The sequence below is a fragment of the Maylandia zebra genome, linkage group LG14 (assembly GCF_041146795.1).
Source record: "Maylandia zebra isolate NMK-2024a linkage group LG14, Mzebra_GT3a, whole genome shotgun sequence".
NCBI lineage: Eukaryota > Metazoa > Chordata > Actinopteri > Cichliformes > Cichlidae > Maylandia > Maylandia zebra.
Window position 1 is genome coordinate 9,765,811 of NC_135180.1, and position 20,093 is coordinate 9,785,903.

General features: G+C 40.6%; 1 long non-coding RNA gene and 2 other non-coding genes across 3 annotated transcripts; 1 reads left to right on the forward strand and 2 right to left on the reverse strand.

Annotated features, from left to right (window-relative positions):
- Window positions 1-9,701: 9,701 nt before the first annotated feature.
- On the reverse strand, window positions 9,702-9,773 carry trnaq-uug (transfer RNA glutamine (anticodon UUG)). Its single transcript has one exon. It is a non-coding gene; the product is annotated as a tRNA-Gln (tRNA).
- Window positions 9,774-11,265: 1,492 nt separating this feature from the next.
- On the forward strand, window positions 11,266-11,348 carry trnal-cag (transfer RNA leucine (anticodon CAG)). The gene has a single exon. It is a non-coding gene; the product is annotated as a tRNA-Leu (tRNA).
- Window positions 11,349-11,999: 651 nt separating this feature from the next.
- Window positions 12,000-14,495, reverse strand: LOC143421934 (uncharacterized). The gene is made up of 4 exons (XR_013101535.1): window positions 14,371-14,495; window positions 14,026-14,114; window positions 12,212-12,383; window positions 12,000-12,135 (listed from the first exon to the last, which is right to left on the reverse strand). It is a non-coding gene; the product is annotated as an uncharacterized LOC143421934 (long non-coding RNA).
- Between the last annotated feature and the right edge of the window lie 5,598 nt (window positions 14,496-20,093).

Below are 20,093 nucleotides of genomic sequence, written 5' to 3' on the forward strand. Positions count from 1 at the left end.
CACACACACACACACACACACACACACACACACACACACACCCCGCGGGCCAAGGAGGAGTTTTTTTCTTCAATACTTTAACAATAAGTTTTCTCAATAGATAGAAAATGATGACGCTGAGGAGTCAACATCCGATATTATCATTGCTTGTAACCCGGTAAATAATTTCGTACATCTCCCCATAAAACAAGTCTTAGCGGGGAAAAAAGCTCATATTCGAATAAGTTTATTAAAGCACCCCCCTCTGTGGGAAAGAGTCAACCATGAGGCGAGTTTTGTCAACAGCAATTGTCCATTTGGTAAAACAAATATCCGTCTCAAAGTCGTATTTTACCGTTGCAGAATGCGGAAAACAGACGGCGTTCGCAAGAAGGCACACACACACACACACACACACACACACACCCCGCGGGCCAAGGAGGAGTTTTTTTTCTTCATTACTTTAACAATAAGTTTTCTCAATAGATAGAAAATGATGACGCTGAGGAGTCAACATCCGATATTATCATTGCTTGTAACCCGGTAAATAATTTCGTACATCTCCTCCCCTAAAATAAGCCTTAGCGGAAAAAAAAGCTCATATTCGAATAAGTTTATTAAAGCACCCCCCTCTGTGGGAAAGAGTCAACCATGAGGCGAGTTTTGTCAACAGCAATTGTCCATTTGGTAAAACAAATATCCGTCTCAAAGTCATATTTTACCGTTGCAGAATGCGGAAAACAGAAGGCACACACACACACACACACCGCGGGTCAAGGAGGAGTGAGACGGCAGAATAGTTTTTTTCTTCATTACTTTTACAATGGGATTTCTCAATAGATAGAAAATGATGACGCTGAGGAGTCAACATCCGATATTATCATTGCTTGTAACCCGGTAAATAATTTCGTACATCTCCCCATAAAACAAGTCTTAGTGGAAAAAAGCTCATATTCGAATAAGTTTATTCCCCTCTGTGGGAAAGAGTTTTTTTCTCAGAGTCAACCATGAGGCGAGTTTTGTCAACAGCAAGAACAAAGCCAGACAACTGTTGCCCATAAGGTAAAACAAATATCCGCCTCTAAGTCGTATTTTACCGTTGCAGAATGTGGAAAACAGACAGCGTTCACAAGAAGGCATTCAAAAAAAGGAAATTGGATACCCCAACTCTCCCGACTGCACACACACACACACACACACACACACACACACACACACACACACACACACACACACACACACACACGCTTGCATAGATAAACTCTGAATATAGTAGTGGGACTTCAGCTGTTTATGTAACTTACTATCTTAAGACTTTTGTGTCTACAATAATTAGTTTCCTTGGAACCAGATCCCTACCTGTTAATAATTCTCCACTGTACCCATGGTTCAGAAAATTACAGTCAGCCTGCCAGGGACACGTCACTCAGAGAGCTTTTAGAAACATGAGAGGCATCCATACATTTAGAGCACGGGTCTGTTATCAGAAAAAAGTACAAGCCGGAGTTGAATGGTGTTCAGTTTCACCTTCCTTCCTGTTGCTCTATGACGTAGTTTGAAACAGAAACCACAAGTGAGTCAGTCTCGGGTCGAGGTTAGGATTTCCAAAATCAGAGTTCACACACATGTAGCTCTTGATCATATATGTTCATATGTTAACAGTCTTTTTCTTCCCCTTCTTTATTTCTGCGGGAGTCAGGTGGCAGGAACTCTGTGGAGGTATTTCATCTCCAAAGGCATTGAGTATCTGGACACTGTGTTTTTCATCCTGAGGAAAAAATTTAACCAGGTCACCTTCCTGCACGTCTACCATCATTGCTCCATGTTCACGCTCTGGTGGATTGGCATCAAGTGGGTGGCAGGAGGACAGTGTGAGTAGCTTACAACACAGCAGACATCAGCTATATGATATATATATGAATTTATCAGCATTGCTGTTGATAAAGCCTTCATCGGCTCTGTAGTTTTGTGGTTTATACTGGGTGAGGGCTGGGAAGAGACACAAATGCCTTGGTGGATGCTTCAGGAAGCTAAACCAAACATGTGGAGCTACTTGTCTATAAACCTTTTATTCACTACTGGTTAATGTATTCATTATTGTTGTTTGTTGAGCTTATTTATTTTTATTTTTTTTATAATATGCATCTGCATATTAACAGCCATGCTAGCAACTCTGTAAAGGTATACCATTGGCAGAGGAGCACTTTGAGCTAAGTGCTAATGCCAACAAGGCAACATGTTGAGAGTAATAGCATTTAATCGCTGAAGTTTACTATTGGGTACAATGTTTATCATGTTCACAGTATGTATTTAGCATGATAACACGCTATCACTTGCTAATTAGTAAACACAGGTGCAGCTATATGTATATTTGCAAGTAGATGATTGTGACTGAGAGTAAACTGAGTCTGAACACTGATGAGGAAGCTAGATGACAAATTTCACTGAAACCCACAAGCATAGTATCGTCATATGTAGCTTGGATAGTTTAATCTGGATTCATGGGCCCCTGGACCTACACTTGTTTGTATCTCCCACCCCCTCAACTATTGCCTTTTTATTGGATACAGACAGCAGGAGTTCAGAGCAACTCAGTTTAAGATTTTTTTTTAACTATAGTAAGCAGAACAAAATTAAAAACTTATTGTTTCTTCTACTGCAGCATTCTTTGGTGCACATATGAATGCGATGATCCATGTCCTGATGTACCTGTATTACAGTCTTGCCTCCTGTGGACCTAAGATCCAAAAGTACCTGTGGTGGAAGAAGTATCTGACAATTATCCAGATGGCAGGTTGATTTCCAGGGTGGCTGATTTTGAAATTAAATATACTGATTGTAGGGATCATTTGACTGAAAATCATTCTTCTTGCTATGAAAGAACGGTGAAAACACAATATGGTGCAAAAGCATAACTCTTATTCTCTCTTTGGGGCTCAGATTCAGTTCCATGTCACCATCGGTCACACGGCCTTGTCTCTCTATCTCTAAAGACAGAGCACATATCTGAACCACTGGAACACAGAGGTAAGAGAAATCTGTGGAGATACATGCGAAGGATTAAACTATAAATTAGTTAATATTAGATTATTTCTGCCAAGAAAAATGTTGCCTGAGTTGATGTAGCAGTAATCTTGTTTGCGTTGGCCATGTTTCTTTTGGTTTGTGTTACCTTACCTGCTTTTCTTTCATACTCTCTTTAGGTAATAAAGCCACATCTTTACCATGAAGCTACCTTTGGCTCTGGTGTTTGCACTCACCCTCCCCATCATCAGGGCTCAGGTTCCTCACTGGGGCCCGTGTCCAGAGCCTGCTGTTCAACCCCCCGTCAGCCTTAAACAGGTACCAGTGACGATGCAGACTGTGCAGAATATGCTGAACACATTAGGCGTGAATGTCATGAGATACTTCTTCTCTCGCACAGTTTGAAAAGGAAAAAGCTGACACCACAAACATTATCAGAGATTTCTGTTAAACGAGAATTTATTAATATAAATATTGTTTTCATGTGAAAAAATAATTTAATTTATTAAAAGTACTTTTTATTTATATAGTTTATAATATATATATATATATATATTTTTTTTTTTCAGCATTTCAGCATAATCTTTGTTGTAAGTCAACTCAGTACCCAAAGTATTGTGTAAGTAAAGCTTTTCAGTACCTTTAATAGCATAGAAATGTGCATACATTAGTACAATAACTGAATAAATGAAGACAGACTTTTTCCCAGAGGGGAAACTTGGCAAAACATTGTGTTTAATTACTTCCTCAGCTGGTGTAGAGTAGGTTTTTATAAAACACATACCATATATCAGAGTATGTAGATTTATTCATAGTCTGCCGACCCCCTCTTCTTCTTCTCTGTGTTGGTGTTGTTGTTCGTGTGCGTGTGTGTGCGTGTGTGTGTGCGTGCCTTAGAAGTCAAATAATACATTAGCCATACTTAAAAAACATCTGAATTTCATTTAGAACTGAGATTCTAAGTTGTAAGCAGAAATCTTATGCACAGCCAGAAACATGTTTCCCCACTTTCACAATGCTGAGGTGTCAAATCCACAACCCCCAACAAATGGTTTGTTACACGCGGGTGTGAAGGGCAAGCTTTACTTACACAGCCTCACACACAGTAGATTTTTAAAGTTTTTGGGTACAGTGGTTTAGCCACAGATGCAACATCCACTTTTGATAAAGATCCCTCCACCTGTTTATTTCTTAAGAAATTAAGCATCTTTATTAAGCTCTTATTTATAATTGTCTACACAATAATAGACACCGTGTGCTCTGTGACATTATAGTCTTCTACTGCTGCTTCCATCGGTTTGCATTTTAAACTCCCAGCCTTTCAGTTTGTTATGAACGACTTTATATCACAAAATGTTAGAAATATAAAGTGATCCATGCGACTTTTTTATTTTTTTTATTTTTTTATTTTCTGTTTGATGGAAGGACTTAAGACACGAGTTATTTAAACAATTCTAAATGACAGTGTGATGGCCATAGCACTTTATGCGGGTCAAATGTGTTAAGGATAATGTTTATCAATGTAAAATTGCAAAGAACCTTTGAATAGATTATAACATTTTGTAAACAGTTACCTCAGAAGCTGTACTGGTAGATCTATGTATGTAAGGTAAAACTATCCACAGTACTACCACTTAAGTAGCTAAACACATAAAGTCACCCTTACCAATAATCCGCTGCTCCTTGAAAAAGTAGCACAAACAGACAACTGATTGAGCAATGATAAGTAGAGCTACCCGAGGCCGAGACTCAAGCAGAAGAAAATTAAAAGTTGTTGTTTTTGTGGCTTGAAAAATTAAAGAAAGTATGTTTAATAATTCAACAAGACCCGCACCTTCAACACATGTACATTCAAATTCTGGTACAGGCTCATCATTGCTGCTGTTCAATAGTTTTTATCCGTTTGAAAAAGTCATTTTACGGCTTTAATGTTTCCAGCTGATAAGGAGAATGAGCGCATTTTAAATGAGCGTTCAAAGGCTTTAAACATCTGCTTTGTCTGTAACGACAGTATCAAACTACAGAGCATTGTTTTTACTAAAATTCAACATTTTCAGATGAAAATTTGGCTGCTTTTTGTTTTTTTCACTGTAACACCCACCTCAACGCCATTTTTAGGATATTCTTGGTGATCCCACCTTTTTCATATTTATGCTTCTGGCACTGAGGGTATCTAATACGCATGTTGTCACTGTGTTTGTACTACCAGCTGTGAGGGCTCTGCTTTTGCTTTGAGCAGTCTGTTTTTATTTTGTCTCGTGAGTGTGTGTGTTTTTCAAACGAGATCCTCGTCAGTTTGATTTTGTTACCACAAACTTTGTGTGAAGTTCACAACAGAGGTAAAGAGATTTAAACACCCCAGTTTAAGGAGGCAGGCAGGGGTTGAACCAGCTGCACAGGGCTGGTGAAGCAGAGAGTGTCGGGGGGAGATGTGCAACAGAAGCAGAGGGAACATTTTACAAGATGATAAATGGCAGATTTAGATGATTAAGGATTTGTTGACAAGATTAAAAGACACGTCCGTCAGAGTTCAACAACATTACAGTTTGATTAAATAAAAAAGTTTTTAGACTACACAAGGTTCATTTTCTCCTCTGATAGTAATCATATTAAACATGTCAAGAAAGAAAGAGTATAAAGAAAATAGTAAATGTGTGTCTAATTAAACTCTTCCTGTGAGCCTTACATCATCCTTTAATATGTTTGGTGTTACAAACTTGAAGAAGCACGGAAAAGATCATCAGACATTAATCTAATCAGTTTGCAGCCTTCATTCGTATTGAAAAGTTGAAATCTTCCCTGCTAGACCCAAGTGCAGCGTTTAACACCGTCGGCCATAACATTTTATTACAGCTATTATTAAATGGAGAGTCCTCTTCACACACTGAGGTTAATTATGAAGCTCCACAGGCTTCTGTGCAAAGACCAGTTCTGTTTACATTATACGTGCTTTAGAAGACATAGCATACCACAGGTCAGCTCAGCAACATTTCGACTTTGGCTTGTTTTTTCTGGTTAACGTTAATTACGTAATTTAGAATTAAAGTTTAGTGTTTTTAGCATTTAGGATGGCCGTGGCGAGTAACTCAAGTGCTGTAAACATTTCATGAAACCTCATCAAAAGTTATCTGAGTTGGAAGGGTGGCTGTTAATAAGCCATTCTTAAGGAAGGAGAACAGAGAAAAATAAGGCTGAGGTGTGCCAAATTACACAAGAAATTGACTGGAAAAAGAAATCAGCTGTAATATGTCTTATGGAGTAATGATTCCAAATTTGAAATATGCATGGAAGAGGTCCGAAGAGAGATACAACAGTGAATGTCTATAGCCGTCTTTAACACAGCGTGGATACTCTACCGTGCTTTGAGGCTGGATTTCAGCCAGTGTTGTTGGAGCTCTTATCCAAATTAATCAAATTATGAATGTAGAAAAGTTCCACCAGATTTTGATCGACCATGTAATACCACGTAGTGTCTGATTGGCTTCAACTTCATTTTTCAGTACGACAATGATCGCAAACATACTGCCAATGTAGTCAAAGTATGCCTGGATGAAACAACGCATCAGTCATGGATTGATCTCTCCAGGGTTCGAACCTCAAGATAATCGAAGCAGTGTGGGATCATCTTGACAGAAAACAAAACAAAAGGCAGCCAGCATCCAAAGAAGAGTCTCGGATGTCTTTCAAGAAGCCTGCAGAACTAAGAAATTACAAGAAAGCTTACCTATTAGAGTTTAAACTGTGTTGAAGAATGAAAGGCAGCTTTAACTGAACAAAAGGGGAAAAAAATCCCACATTGACAGCTAACTCAAGAGACAAAAAGCATTAGAACTCAAGTCATTACCTTACTTAAGGATAAATAAGTTAATTAATTACATTAATGCATAAGCAGAAAATAACCTACAGTAACTGCTTTGCGATATGGAAGTGCAAAAGACAACTGAAAGGGAGGATAGTTTCTATATATGTGGTTTCTATTAAGGGACAGAGGAACGATAAGAAACGATAAGAAATCAAGGACAAGGAGTGTGGTGTAGATAAGTGAGGAAATCCGATCATTACTACAAATTTAGTTGAAATTTAAATATTTTAACTATGGTGCCTCCTGTGAGGGCTGTCTGTTTTCCACATTCTGCAACGGTAAAATACGACTTTGAGGCGGATATTTGTTTTACTTTATGGGCAACAGTTGTTCTTGCTGTTGACAAAACTCGCCTCATGGTTGACTCTTTTCCACAGAGGGGGGGTGCTTTAATAAACTTATTCGAAAATGAGCTTTTTTCCACTAAGACTTGTTTTATGGGGAGATGTACGAAATTACAAGCAATGATAATATCGGATGTTGACTCCTCAGCGTCATCATTTTCTATCTATTGAGAAAACTTATTGTTAAAGTATTGAAGAAAAAAACTCCTCCTTGGCCCGCGGGGTGTGTGTGTGTGTGTGTGTGTGTGTGTGTGTGTGTGTGTGTGTGTGTGTGAGTGAAACAAGATCGCCTGTCGCTGGTTTGTTTTTCAGTCTCTCAAAAGGAAAAGTAGTATTCACTAAGGGATATTTATTCGTTTTTTACACATAGGCAGCCTGTAGGTTACAAGCGGATAGAAAGTTCTTCTTTTCATCACAAGCTATGGTGTATCTTAAAGGTTTTTTACAGCGTCTGTATTATAGGAAAATAAAATACTATTGAAATCTCTACAGGAAGTCACTCTTTATTTCCATTACAAACGCCGGTGCAGCTTAAGAAAGTAAAATTACATCCGCTCTGTCTCTCTATACATCACAGAATCATCTGCTGCATCACCGCTGTGCTTAGGGAACATGACGCAACAGGTCTGAAAATGACTAGACACTTCCGGAGTATTTCCGGTAGGGTCATAAGGTCCGGATCGAGGCCTTCCATAGTAAATATGCTGTATTTGAATATGTCATATTCAAAGCCTTCTTCTTTGGGAGAGCAGATCTCATCGGACACAGGAACGTTGCAGGGCTGCAGAAGGAAATCCATCTTGTGTCTGTGCCTTAGAAATTGTGACGGACTCCACCTCTCTGCTTTTTTATTCCCCTCCAACAGATGGCGCGCTTCCGGAGGTTTCCCCCTCCCTCTAAAAACTTTTTTTCCCAACAACAGATGACGCGCTTCCGGAGGTTCCCCCCCTCCTTTCTCAGGATGCAATTCGACACGGTTAGCAACAGATGGCGCGCTTCCGGGGTTCACCCCCCCTTCTCAGGATGCAATTCGTCACGCGGGGGGTTTCCCACCCCCCTTCTCCGGATGCGATTCGTCACGCTCATTACACGCTTCCGGGGGGGAGGGGCGGGAGGTCAAAAGGTCGTGATTAGGGCCATCAATCACTTCGGATCAAATTTTGTCATAAGCTGTATGGGATTAACTCTCTGTGGTTGTTGATTAATGGTCATGAGAATTTGCATAATTGTGATGAAGGAACTGACCTCCAAGCCCACTGTTCCTTCAGGGGGCTACTTTCAGTCATTATGCAAATATACTGTTTATAAGATTGGGGAAACCTGCAGTCAGCTGAGACTGAAGAAGTCACTTGGATGAGTGACGAGACATTTTTCCCACTGAAAACGCTACATTCAGATGAACAGAATCAACCTTTGGAGACTTCTTACTGTTGTGACAAAATACACTTGAAACTGGCAATTCTATATCAGTGGAGAACCAATTCCAACAGTCTAAGAGATGTCCATCAAGAGCCTGGGACGGTGGTATAATGTAGACCTCAATGATACCTGGCAACTTGACAAACGAAGGCAAAACTTGGCTAATGACCTCAGGCGGATTAACAACACTGCACTCCTTGAGTGAGGCTTGAGATGTCACTCAAGGACTCCCGGGACCCCATAGTGAGGGGCGCTGCTCCCACCCTAGCAACAGGGAGGAAGTGGACCACAGCCACGTCTGTGCTACAGGCCAAATCGGCTCTGAGCCATAATGACATGGTGGGTCGCGTCCAACAGGGCAGAGAAGGATTTGGTCTTGGCAACCTCGGTGGCAACAGGCATCTGTAACCGAACGTCAAAAAATGGTGGTGGAGGAGGTGTGTCGAAAGGAGGAAACAGTAAGACACGCCAGAGCCATAGCGCTGGCCAAGCAGGGTCACTGGATGAATTGGGAGAGTTTTGAAAAGAGGAAACTCTTATGGAGTGAAATCTGGTGAAATCGGTGGGACCTGATTTTTGGGGGGTGAAACCATACTGCATGTCTTCTCTGGCACATTGAATTTCTGTATGACTTGTGTTTTCTGTGAGAGCTTTATAAAATCAAGCAGCTAACCATGACGTCTGCCTTTACAAAACACTTGTCAATCACTAAAGAGTTCCTTCACTTGTCAGTCACTATGTGGTACTAAAGAGCTGTCTGAAATTCAGTTACAACCCACACAAAGTTACAGATTGGAGTATCCGAGTGCTGAGGTGCGCTTGTGCGCAAAAGTCACAAACACTCTGCTGACTCACTAACTGTACAGCTCCAAACCTCTTCCGACCTCAAAGTCAGCACAGAAAGTGGGCGCCACGAGCTTCGTAGTATGTGTTTACATGGCTGAACAGCTGCTATATTTGAACAAACGCCTTCAGAGGAGACTGCGACCTGAACGCAGTGCCTTCGACCGCTTGGCGACCAAAAACAAGTTACCACTATGTGACATGCAGTATGGTTTCACCTCCCAATAAGCAGGTCCCACCAAGATTTGAACGCGGATCGCTGGATTCAAAGTCCAGAGTGCTAACCATTACACCATGGAACCGATGTGAAACTGTGTGAACTGTCATGTCATGGCAACCTGCCTAAAAGTATTCAGCCAAATGATCAGTATGCATGACATTGTAGATTATTCGCACTACGTTTCCATGGCTGAACAGCTGCTATATGTGTTATGAGAAGGATAATGTGTGTTTCTTCCAAAGTATCTAACAGTGGTAACCTCCACCAAACTGGCACTGCAATGTCAGAATGGCTGAGCGGTCTAAGACGCTGCGTTCAGGTTGCAGTCTCCCCTGGAGGTGTGGCTTTGAATCCCACTTCTGACATTGAAGCTTTACTCTTCTTGATATTGTGACAAAATACTCTTGGGTTAACCACGAGCTTTCTAAAAACTTGCATATAACAATTGTGCACCATTCATTCCTCATCTTTGCTGCCCATCATTACAACTTTGCTAATGATGGGCAGCAGGTTAGTGTCATGATGTTACCTCAGATATGGTTAAAAGCCCTGTTAACGTAAGTGCTTCACGCCGGGTGCGGTGGCGCGTGCCTGTAATCCAAGCTACCGCGAGGCTGAGGTTTGAGGATTGTTTGAGCTCAGGAGCTCTGAGCTGCAGCAGGCTATGTCGATCGGGTGTCCGCATTGCGTTCGGCATTGATATGGTGATCCTGGGGGAGCCTGAGACCACCAGGTCACCTAAGGAGGGGTGCCCAGGTCGGAGACGGAGCAGGTCAAAGCCCCCGTGTCGCTCAGTAGTGGGATCGCACCTGTGAATAGATGCTGTAGCGCAGCCTGAGCAATACAGCTAGACCCAATCTTTATACACATCCTTATACTTGTCTCTAGATCACACAGCAACCTCATCAGCATGTCTTGGTCTTTTTAATTCAAGTCCAAAACACTCACAAATCTGCTGCTCTGCTTGTCCGGCACCACCTCCACCTGCAGGACAGCTGCAACTACATCCTCCACTCTAAACACGCCACCGCCCAGCAGGTGGAGACAAACTCAAAGTAGGACATTTCCTTGGTGAGGAGAGAGGATGGAACCAAAAATGCATTTATCCCCGTGTTCTGTGTTGATGAAAATCACCCAACAGGAAAGCAGCTGGGCATTCATTTGAAACCAGTTCACAGGTTGGGCTGTGGTTCCCCCTCTAGCGTGTCTGCTTGAACTTTCAACTGTGAACCTCTTAGATCCAACCTTCCCAACTGCTCATCTCGCAAAAGACAAAATAGAAGAACCCAGAATGTCTTTTTATACCTGCTCACGCTTTTTCACGCTTCCCTCACAGGACGTCACATTTCACACTTTGGCCATCCAATCAAGTTGTTGACATCTAATCATTCCTGTCCACCACACCTGATCTTTCTATTTCGATCTGACTTACAACATTTAACACAAACTTTTAAATCAATATATTTTCTTAGTAATTATTTTTATTTGTTTATTACATGCACTTAACATACAAGTATGTCAAATGGAAATCAGCAACTGCGTGGGATTATTCAACTAGTTGGCTGCTGCAATGTGTCAGGATGGCCGAGCGGTCTAAGGCGCTGCGTTCAGGTCGCAGTCTCACCTGGAGGCGTGGGTTCGAATCCCACTTCTGACAATTGTATCTTGGCACTTCTTTCTTCCTTCTACTCATGGGTCTTTGATCAGTGGTTGTTGATTAATGGTCATGAGAATTTGCATAATCGTGATGAAGGAACTGACCTCCAAGCCCACTGTTCCTTCAGGGGTCTGCTTTCAGTCATTATGCAAATATACTGTTTATAAGATTGGGGAAACCTGCAGTCAGCTGACACTGAAGAAGTCACTTGGATGAGTGATGAGACATTTTTCCCACTGAAAACGCTACATTCAGATGAACAGAATCAACCTTTGGAGACTTCTTACTGTTGTGACAAAATACACTTGAAACTGGCAATTCTATATCAGTGGAGAACCAATTCCAACAGTCTAAGAGTTTTAAATATTTTTAGATTGATGTTTTGTTTCCTTTACAATATTGTAAAGGAAACAAAACATCAATCAAAAAACTGTCCTCCTTTTTTTATTTTTTTATTTGGGCTTCTTAAATTTATTTTGGGCTACCAAAAACTGAAGAGTGCCTGCCCGAAGGGCTACCAGGGATTTTGAAATTTTGCGAGCCCTGCTTATGCAAGGTAAGTTTCATGTTGGACTCATGGTTCTTTGTTAGTCCAGTTTAGGATGACGTATGTATCATATCAAATATATGTCATATCAAAACAACCCCACACCTGCAGTTGTTTCAGTTTTTCACAGGTGTTTCCTGTCAGCTGGTCAACCTCACTCAGGTGGACATCCATATCAGCCAACCAAACGACAAGCTCCTCCCTTTGTGCTTCAAATCCCTCCCACTCTGAGACAAGGAGCTGAGAGAGAAAACAAGGGTCAATTATAAAGAAGAGAGAAAAGTGAAACCCTCCTGAGAAGGTCTGACTCGCATACCTGCAGTCGACCTATGATTGGCGTTCACGTCATCCCAGCGGCGGCCGCACTCCCTCGCCAATGCCAGCAGCCAAGTCTGCAGGGTGCCCTGGAAGAGCAGAGTTAATGTTCGACTCCTCCTGGTCAGGCTCTCCAGCTGGATGAGCCGAGGTCTCCCCTCTCGCCGCCGCCTCTGAACACACAAACACAAATTGCATGTGAAGCAGGAGGTGCAGATTTTTTTTGCTATTGTTTTCTAAATCCAGGCTTGATCACGTGGAGGTATTTGGAAAACTTTTTTTGGCCAGCGGACGACTGTTGTCTCGCAGAAAGTCAAATCAAATGTATGCGATACACAATCAATTCACAAGAACACATTAAAACAGAAGGTGCCTGATTTCAACTCAATTCTGCATCAAAACAGGGTAACAGAATTAAAACGCGTGTTTGCAGCAAATGTGAGCACAAAGCCTCACTTTGTACAAGCCTGCTATTAAAGTTCTCCTCTATGCAGACAACCTTCCTGTTTTCAAGGCACAACTTGGATCTGCTGCACAAATCTTATGGATACACGCTAAATGAAACAGTAGTGTGCACGACTCCAGATTCTGATCCCTCGTCCTAATATGGTCCTAAAAGGCTCACAAAAAACAACATAGCGATAGCAATAAAGCAAATGTTGAGGCTTCTAAATACAAAGTCCATAAACCAATGGCTGACATGGGTTTTATCATAAGGGTGATAAATATACAACATATGTTCTTAAGACTAAAAGTATAATACAGATTTTAGTCTGAGAGATCTGATGTTCATTTACCTGCAGATGCACTATACGTGCCTGCTCCGTGGTTTTCCACAACATTTTGCACATCACTATTTAATACAGGAAGTAGGTAGGTGAACTAAAACAAGTCATCTTTCTTTGTGAGAGGACAATATTAATGAAATAAACCTCAATGACATCATAGGGATCCCTAAAGATGCTCCTGCTGCTTTTCTTCCTCCTCATCCTAAACTTCCTTCTCCTCGACTTTCATCCAATTGTACTTCAATCTACTTGTGTTTCTCCCCCTCCTCTTCCTCATTTTGTTGGAGCTGTGAACAGAATTAGTGTGAATCTGAATTAATTTGTGCAAAAAAGTAAAATCTACAGCTTTTCAGTCAGAGGTGGTCTTTTGATTTAAGCCGGGTAGAGTAGATTTATGTGTTGATGCTGCCTGCTTCATCTCTGCGACTGGCTGCTGAGTGATATTTACACCCCGGCTGGATTACAAACTTTAACCACGTGCTGCACTTTGGCCCAGCGTTGATACCTCTTGTTAGTATAATGAACTCTTCTTGGCTTAATGTATGATGGTGGATAAATGAAATGTACAAAGAAAATTTAACTATATTACAAAAGGACATCTATCTTGGTAACATCAAATGACCAGAGCATAACTTGTTAACTAGTCTGAAAATAAGTTATACAGGAACAGTCACAGACACACCTTCTCATGTGTCACATTTCTATTCATTCAAAACACTTATGCATTGCTGTATTTTATACGGCTCTCACAGAATGCAAAGTACAGGCTGATGTGAGTATTTACACACACACACACACACACACACACACACACACACACACACACACACACACACCAGCTTATTTCTCTCTTATCCAGAGAAATCCTTTCATCAGCCTTTCAATGCTGGGTAATCAAAGTATAAAGAACCATGCCAGTCTCCTATTGCCAGAGGCTGAAGTGTGTGTGCAGTCACCAGGTGATAATCTGATATCGTGTACTTCCCCACTGATGTTAAGTAATATGAAAAAAAAAAATGAATCCCACCTTAGGCCGAATGTGTGACTCTCTTCGTAGTGGAAGAGAGAATGAATCTTCCCATCCGAATTCACGGCAATCAGTCTGTCAATCAAATCCTGTGGAGTAAAATGAGAGGCTTTGAACAAGAATGCACCGGATAGGGTGCAAAACGAAAACTGTGTGGAAATTTACAATGAGTAAGGTGGAGAACGTATATCAGTCTCAGTGTGAGAGGGTTTATTTGAATGCGTTTGAAGTAAAACAAATGGGTGGGTGGTGTTTGGAGGCCAATTAAAAAGTGCAAACATGCCCTCAGATGGATGACAAAAAAAACTGCAGTGTGTGGAAAAGAAGAAGAAGAAAAACACTTACAGGTATGGAGGTTGGCATCTCCCTCAGGGTGTATTCGCTTTTGTTGGCCAAAGACTGTCGGCCCAGCAGTTGCCACACCGACTGGGAAGAGGAGAGGAGGTTGACCAAGTACAGGAAGGACTGAAGAGGAAAGTAAATACAGCAGCTGTTAGAGAGAAAAAATGTATTTGCTTTTAAAGACCATTGTGAATGCATTTGTGCACGTCATGGATTGATCAAATCCTAACACATAATAATAATATAACACTATTCAACTACAAACACTACCGATAATATGACAAATAATATCTGTAGTATTCAAAGCAAAACAAAATGTAAAAAGAATTTATGATTGCAAAGATAAAACATGGTTTACCACACTCTCAAAACTGAATAAGACATATATTCTGAGCAGAGTGGTTGAGCAGAAACCTATTGCAGCCTGAAGAATATTAAACTAGAGGAAAGCTCCCTGCATTTTTCACTGGGTCTGGTAGAACAGGGAAAACATATCATCAAAAGCATCAAAGGAAAAAAAGAGAGACACTTGCACAAACGAGCTACAACTTAGATTATATTAAACAGCTTCAAAGAAACGTAAAGAAAAAAACAAGATACGATGGATTTTTTTTTCTAAAATAGAAATATCTATACTTTCATGTGTCTTCTGATGTTTCTGTGCATGTGTGAACTTATCTTCATATGTACTACCAAACCTCCTACTGTACTTAGCACAGATTAAAGCAAAGACTCGAGTTAATTCACCAAAGTGCTGGTGTGTGTATATTTAGTTTTCCTTTGACCTCAGCATATATGTATAACCCACTGATAAGGCAGACTTTAAAGTCGCCTGTGGCAGGACACAGTTTACACATCACTGGCTGTCTGTATTCACTTGGCTAGTCTTTGCACCCAGGTAAAACATTTATCCACAAGATGGCGGCAAAACAAAGACTGTCTTGGCTGACCTAAGCAGCATGTCCCCTTTGCTGCAAGTCATTGGCCTGCTCATGTTCAACTCATGTCCTCTGTCTCTATTGAATAAAAAAAATTGAATAAAAAAATCTATTTTCATATTGTGTTTGGAAGAAGAGAAATAAGAAAAACTCCAAAGTTTCTTATTACATGATTAAAATCTTTTTAAAAGATCACAAGGAGAAATTTTGCAGGATAACTGTGTTCTTTCAGAGGAAAAATACTTTTAAAGAGCAGCTGTGCTCAGAGTGCAGAAAGAGTGAAGTCTCGTTGTTTATCACTGGTTTATTATTACTAGAAAAAGCATCATGTTTTCGTGAAATGAGTGACCTGACTTGAGGCTTATTTCCAATATCTAATAACCAGATGCACTCATTTGTCTATCCAGGTATGCTTTTACTGCATTTGCAGCGTGTTTGGCATCATTTTCCTGCTGAAACATGAAGCTGTTGCCAATCAGATGTTTTCTAAATTGTATTGCATGGTGGATCAAAATCTGATGGTACTTTTCTTTTTTCATAACTCCATAATTTTCCATTATTCAAATATGGATTCATCATCCGTAAAGCATGTTGCCACTGATTTTTAGTGCAGTTCTTGTGCAATTTGGCATTTGTTTTTGTTTTTTCTTATTTCTCATTGGCATGACTTTCAAATGCTTTAATCTGTTGTAGATATTTTTAGATGTTCAGCGTCTTCTTCTTCTTCTTGATGCAACTTTTCAAGGGTGATAACTGCCATTTCCTGTTTTGAATTTTGCAGTTCACCTGTGTCTCTGTGTCTCTCTCTCTGGTCAAAGTGGGGGCCTGACCCCGGGTCTCTCCTTTTATGGTTTGAAAAGGTCAGACTGACTCCAGCATGCACAACAAAAGTAGTGTGGGAACTGTCCAAAGTGTTGAAATGTACGTGTTACAGGTACCGGGTGGCAGCACCTGTAGACAGCTATATATGTGTCCTGTAAACAGGAAAGAAATGATCAGACAGGGAGACGTGGATTGCCGTTTCCTGAATACTCCGCCATTATTTATTCAAATTCACAATTATGCACTCCTTTCATTACTTTTACAGTATTACAACTGTGTATTTACTTATTCTTAACATAGCTCACACACACATTCTCCATATGTGTTACCAACTGTTACAATCTAGACTAAAGGGAATTAACACATTCCAAATCTAATAAACATGACCAATTTTCTTGTAAGACTTGGTTCAAAATGGTTGGTTGGTTGGTTCAAAATGGTTGGTTCAAACCCAAGACTTTGTGGACTGGTGCCAGCTGAACTACCTCCAGATCAACGCCAGTAGAACCAAGGAACTAGTGGTAGACTTCCGCAGGCACAAGCATTCTCCACTGCAACCACTGAACATCCAAGGTATGGACATTGAGGCTGTGGACAGCTACAGGTACCTTGGTGTTCATCTGAACAATAGACTGGACTGGACTCATAACTCAGACGCCCTCTACAGGAAAGGGCAGAGCAGGCTGTACCTGCTGCGGAGACTCAGGTCGTTTGGAGTGGAGAGCCCACTCCTGAAGACCTTCTATGACTCTGTGGTGGCTTCTGCTATCTTTTATGGTGTGGTCTGCTGGGGCGGCAGCATCTCTGCTGGGGACAGGAAGAGACTGAACAGGGTGATCCGAAGGGCCAGCTCTGTTCTAGGATGCCCTCTGGACCCAGTGGAGGTGGTGAGTGACAGGAGAATGGTGGCTAAGCTGTCATCACTGTTGGACAACATCTCCCACCCCATGCAGCAGACTGTGACAGCACTGAGCAGCTCCTTCAGTGGGAGACTGCGGCACCCGCGGTGTGGGACGGAGAGATTTCGCAGGTCTTTCCTCCCCACTGCTGTCAGACTCCATAATAAAGACTTTAACTGATCAAGCATACACATCCATACATATGCAATAATACTAAGTGCAATAATCCTTTCTGTCATCGTTGTATTTTTACTCAGTTGTATATAGCATTTATATTTGTATTCTATTTTTATCTTATTGTATATTTATTTTATTCTACTGTATATAGTATTTTATTTTATTCTATTCTGTACAGTTGTGTACTGTATTTATTCTTATTGTATCCTAATTTTTGCTTCATAACTTTTGCACTGTCCACTTCCTGCTGTGACAAAACAAATTTCCCACGTGTGGGACTAATAAAGGTTATCTTATCTTAAAATGAATTCCAACAGGACAAATCTATAAATCTCAAATAGCTTGAAAGAATGGTGTAATCAGCACCATCTTGACATGTGCACTGAATTCACGGAAACACTTTATGGCAGAAACAAGATACTAAAACAATACAGAATAACGGTGGAGCCGATCACTAACATCACAGAGCATAGGAGGTGTGTGACCCAAACTAACATGCTAACCTTAGCATGCTGCTAAAGCCGTAAACAAATACTTACAAAAGTGTAATTTACTGTACAACACAATGTTGTACGCTTTCACTTTCCAACCGTAATGGTTAGTCTATGCTATATAATGGGTGTGATTGCTATTATATTCTATTTCGGGCACGATACGAACCTGTAAACAGGAAAGAAATGATCAGACAGGGAGACGTGGCTTGCCGTTTCCTGAATACTCCGCCATTATGAGAAAACAGCGCGGAGCATGCGCTTCAGGCTGCTAACAACAGGCCAAACCATGGTCTCACACTGCCACCTATTGGTATAAAAATGAAGCGTCCGCTACAAATATCCCAGGGTAGTTACCAAGTTTCCTGTTACAATTACTGTAGTTATTTAGGGCATTTCCAAATGGAAATATCACTTACATTGAAAGTGAAATTACTTAAATTAATTCACATAAATGTGATCACACATTGGTGGGTATCACATACGCCTTGAATTTGTTGGGAGAGAAATGTTGGTGGTTGTGCTGTAAGCATAAAAAGTAACAGTATTGTGTGTATTTTGTACATAACAGGTTTTACCTAAAAAAAACACTTAAAGCTGTACTGTTCAGTTACACTGCAAAGACATGACGAAGCAAGTGCACCACCCACCTAATCAGTGCTCAGCTTGTCTAAAGGTCAAAGGCTGAAACCTCTGCATTGATTTTGGTCCATCAGTAAACAATCTCACACAAACTCAGCAGCTGAAGTTATTCCATTTGGATTTCAGTTAATGAACTCAATGGCAATTTAGGATGACGGCACCTTTTAATTTGAGGAACAAGCGTAGGTGTACTAAGGGATTAGTCTGAAGTACTCATGAGCTTGTTGAAGTAGAGAGGAGTTTGAGTGTGAAAGTCATTTTTTGATCTCATAATGAAGTCAAATATTTCCAGAAATGGGCTGTTTTAACAAAAGTGGGTCAGACAAATAAACTTTTGTGCTCTCTGTCATTTCTTTTGTTTTCCATGTGAATAGTGGGAATAAAGAAAGTGAAGTCTACACCCTGAGGTTTAAATATCCACCATTTACCCCACAACCTTTAAATACTTATAAGGAATTCTTAGAAAATAAAAAAAAACCCTGTACTATTTTCCCCCTTTTATCCCCTCTGACTGCTGTCAAATGATATTCTAGGATAATTGGTAGTAATGTATTTCCGATATGTATTTCTGTCTAGTTATCCATTAAAGATTAACTTCGTTATCAAGCACTGTTATTGACGGTTAGCCACACCCACTAAAAGGATCAGCCAATACAAATGCGAGTAGATCCCCCTCACCCTCCTCCTCACGCACACACCCTTCCCGCTGATGACCGTGAAGAAGTTTCACCGGTTCACCCTCCGGCAATGGATTGACGATTCATGTAAATAAAACAGATCGGCGCAGCTTAATACATAAAGGGCTCAGACATGACTCCCATTGACACTAGAACAGATACACACAGAGCATTAGAACCTCAGTAGGGCATGGGACAGATAAGTAAACTTAGAGAAGTTATTAATCACCTTATGAGCATTGCATTATTGAAGGGATGAGACCTATACATGGGGATTTACTAAAAGCTGAGGTACTGATGATACTCAGGATCCCTGGTAACACAAAATGAGAAATTGAAACATCTGCTGTTTCTGACCCTGGTACACTGTTCTTGGGTATCCTCCTGACATGTATGTAACTGTGTGGGTGCAAATGTGTACATATGTGTAAATCTGTATGCAGATATGACAAATAATCTGTCTTTTATCAGATTATCTTCCTATATTGAAGCTAGAAGTAAGACGCTAGCTCTAAACGTGCAGCACTAAACTATCCACAGTGCTATAATTCTGTGTGTGTGCAATTTGTAGTTCTTTTCAAAAGGAAGAAAAATAAAAATGAATGCAGTGTGGAGGAGAAAGCAGCGAAGGATTCTGTCATAATCTTAACTGCATTGGCAAAGGGGGAGAAACAAATCGCTTAGCAGAGCTAAATTGCTAACTCTCCCAAAGAATGAACAAAAAACAGAAGAGAAAATCTAAATTATCCGATATTTTGGAGGGAAAGAGGTTAACGCCTCATCCCCAGCAAAAAATGAGCAAACCTCAAATTAGAAAAATGGGGCATAAATGATCTTTCCTGTGTGTGGCAGGGTCCAGTTTTCTGTGGATTGACATATTTAAAGTACTCAAATGCATTCTCTAGCAAAAACTGCAGAACTAAATTACTTTATTCTAGTTCTATTCTAGTTTCCTTCTCGTTTGGCTCTCAGCGAAGGTCGTCGCACTTTTCTCCTCTCCCTTATCTTCCCTGCTTAGCTTCTTATGTCCTCGTCTTGTCTCGTGCTTTTATTAATAATAAATAATAATAAACTTTATTT